The 3,795-nt window shown below is 30.7% G+C and overlaps 1 pseudogene; it reads left to right on the top strand.

The window, feature by feature from the left end:
• Window positions 1-2,013: 2,013 nt before the first annotated feature.
• On the top strand, window positions 2,014-3,139 carry LOC131633922 (uncharacterized GPI-anchored protein At5g19250-like; annotated as a pseudogene).
• The last annotated feature ends 656 nt before the right edge of the window (window positions 3,140-3,795 follow it).

The following is a 3,795-nucleotide window of genomic DNA, read 5'->3' as shown; positions in this document are numbered from 1 at the left end:
TTTTGTCAGTCAGCGTAGCTTGCCACTTGTACTTTCTTCTGATCTGATGTTTGTGAATACAACGTTTGAATATCATCAGAGTCAAACAGCTTGGTGCATAGCATCTTCTGATCTTCTGACCTTGAAGTGCTTCTGAGCGTGATACCATCAGAACTTCAGTGCTTCTGTTCTCTTGTTCTTCTGATGCTTCCATAGACCCATGTTCTGATTCTGCTTCGACCATCTTCTGATGTCTTGCCAGACCATGTTCTGATGTTGCATGCTGAACCATTTGAGACAAAGCTTCTGAGCGCTGAATTATGCGTACTCTTTATATATTTCCTGAAAGGGAAATTGCATTGGATTAGAGTACCATATTATCTTAAGCAAAATTCATATTATTGTTATCATCAAAACTAAGATAATTGATCAGAACAAATCTTGTTCTAACAGAAATGACATTTTGGCGTCACTTTTCTTTGCTAGGGGATACCCCTCGCAATGAATTTTTTCAAAATTAAAAAAATTTATCTTCTCTATTTGCGAGGGGTAGCCTCTCTCTATATAAATTTTGTCTTTTTTTTTTTTAAATTGTATGTTGCAAAGGGCTTTACCCCAAACAAAGTTTTTTTTTTGTTTGGAGTTTTACCCCTGACTAAATTCTTTGGCAATTTAGAGATTTTCTTGCAGTGACATACCTGCAAATCTTCAACGATTTTAATGGCAAACTCATGTACGCTTCCGCTTTTATTCTTTGATTGAATTTTTGGTGTGGATTTAAGGGATGCACTTCAATGGTATATTTAACTTATAGAAATTAGTTTAGAGTTATGCTCTTGATTTTTATATCGACAAAAATTATAAGGTTATAAACTGATCTAACGATCTAACAATAAGTACCCTCTTGACGTTAATTTTAACACACCTTAATGGAATATGAAATGATTATACAATAACATAAAAAAATTTATATATATATATATATATATATATATATATATATATATATATATATATATATATATATATATATATATATATATATATATATAGGGGACGACTCAAGTGAGAACACTTGGTTATTATGAGAAATGAGAACAATGGATTGGTTTATATTATTATGTTAATTTAAAATAAATATTAATGATCATAGAAAGAGAAACCAATCAAGTGCATTAAAATCAAATTTAATGGTCGTGATTCATTGTTCTCATTTCTCATAATAACCAAATGTTCTCACTTGAGTCGTCCCATATATATATATATATATATATATATATATATATATATATATATATATATATAAATTTCAATCAATCGATTGATTTTGAAAAAAAAAATTATTTGATGTGATCTTATTGAGTGAGTTAATATAACTCTTCTGGTGAAACTTTAAAATCTTTTTATCCTTACAAACATATTTTTTATTTTATTTGCTTGTTACTTTTTTATATATCTTATGAAATTAATTTATATTAGAATTGATGATTGAATATATAGAATATTTTATTTTAATTTTTTTAATATTAATGACATAAGGACTAGAACTAAATATTTTTGTATATTATAAATATTAATTTCAATATAAATTAATTTTATAAAATTAAACCAATACAACAAGGATAAAAAGCAAACTAATTTTTTCCAATATAATAAATCAAAAAAAAAATTACCGACTCAAACTTTAACTTTTTAAAAATAAGTACTGTCTATTTATGCAAAATTAAGCTAACTTTAATCTCTATGCAAGAGCCTTATGTGGTTGGCACTAGATTTCTTATGAACAAGAAGAATAACAACAGCACAGAGGCCCCTCTAGACTCTAGTTACAAGCAAAGTACCCATAAAGTGAAGAAAGTATCTCCCTCTAATGAGAAAGCATAGTGAAGAACCCCCACCATTTGTTAAAGTGGATTATTCTCGTCTAATAACCACAAAAATGCAGTATAGTTTTTGTTACGTCTTCGTTTTATTCTTTATCCATTCCTCACATCAATGTTTTCTCTTTGCACATAGGCTCATATATATAATGCATGATGATGCAGCTCTTTCACAATCATATATCATATTGTAGTTTCATTTAGGCCTCTATTAAGGGTATTCTCCACTATTGCATTCTATTAATTTAACCATGTCCACCATCAACCTTGGTCTCTACCTTCTTCTACTTGTCTTTTCCCACAACCTGCTCCCAGCGTACGGAGGTAGAATATCGGGTAATATATCCTAACACCGACATTTTTGATGAAAACTATGTCCAATGTCTAACATGCAGAGTGTCTGATACTGACATGACACTGACATACGTGATTTAACATTCTAAATATATAAGTCTAATATGCGAGTGCTTTGCTTTCTATGATTTTTTCATGCAGGTAAGGAGAAAAATCTGCTTCATGACATCAACGTTTACAGAAAAATTCAGAACCTTCCTGTTCTCACGAGAAGTCACAAAGCATTTTGTTTAGCTGATAAAATTGCCGACGGTTTAGAAGATAAAAACTGCGAAGAATTTCTTAACTATTATCCTATACCCGGTAAAAACGATAAAATTCCTAACTTCGAAAAGAGTGTTCATAAATGCAAAATCAACATCAACACAACACAAGATGGTGTGATCATGCCTGTTTATGTGCCGAAATTGGACAAGGATGATGCGTTTTCTAACTATACTAAGAAAAGTCATTTTACAAAGTATTTGAATGATTCAAAGTATACAATTGCAGGAGTTGGTTCTGATCATGATTGGATGGTTCTTATTATTAGCACTAACACTACTTCTGGAGATTTTTCTTCTGCTAGTTCTTTGATTGCTGGGAAGGGTCATTGGTTGCTGATGGCTACATTCTTGAGTGTGTTTGTTTTTGTGTTTTACTGAAATGAATGTTTGTTTTTTTTCTGTGATGTTTCTTGTTTGCTTCATTTGGTGGGATTTTCTTTGTTTTTGGGACATTTTATTACCTTTTCTGTATTATTTTTTTGTATATTGGATTTGGAGTGCTGTATTATTTTGTCAAGTTGTTGATTTAATATCATCAATGTACTACTTGTTATGTAAGGGGTTGTGTATATTATTGAGATTGGGATTTGGTTGTTAATATTTGGAAAATAAATTGTAAGCACTTTGTTAATGATATATTCATAATGCGCAAATTATTTACGAAGCGTATGTTTGGATTGGCTTCTTTTCACCGCCATCGCATGTTTAGAGAGAAGTTTACCACGAAAACCAGAAATTATAAAGTGTAGCTTCTATACTGCCCTGACTTTTGACAATGCTTCTTCAATTTCTGCCGCCAAACCAAAGAAAGCAGAAGTATAATTTAATTTATATTGGTAAAAATAGGCTATTTAAAATAAAGTGAAACTAGACATACCCTTGTTATAGAATAGGACCCATATTGATATTACTGTTATTGGTAGATATTAATAAAATATGACATGTTTGATTAATCAGAAAAACATGGCTGACTATATAGTCCAGTAAAATCGATCCAACATTAAAACACTAAAGTCTTAATCCAGAATATTCTTACAGAAGAACAATGAATAGGTGGACCTTCACCAGAAGGTCGCACACCAGATTCGAGCTACTAGCTTATCACCACCCGACATATATAATCAAGCGGTCTCCCACACCTCATGATTGACTAAGCGGGAACGATCATAACTACCTATCATATATAAGTTTTCTCACATGCCATAACATGTATTAATCCAATTTCATTTCTAAAAATACATTTAATAGCGATCTAACATTGTCTTAGTTAAAAAAGGCCATGCAAATGGAGTATGTGAGTTGATTACATATATAGA

Source organism: Vicia villosa, unplaced genomic scaffold (assembly GCF_029867415.1).
Source record: "Vicia villosa cultivar HV-30 ecotype Madison, WI unplaced genomic scaffold, Vvil1.0 ctg.001190F_1_1, whole genome shotgun sequence".
In the NCBI taxonomy this organism is placed as follows: domain Eukaryota; kingdom Viridiplantae; phylum Streptophyta; class Magnoliopsida; order Fabales; family Fabaceae; genus Vicia; species Vicia villosa.
Note: the sequence above shows the minus strand (reverse complement) of the source record. Positions and strands in the feature narration are given on the sequence as shown.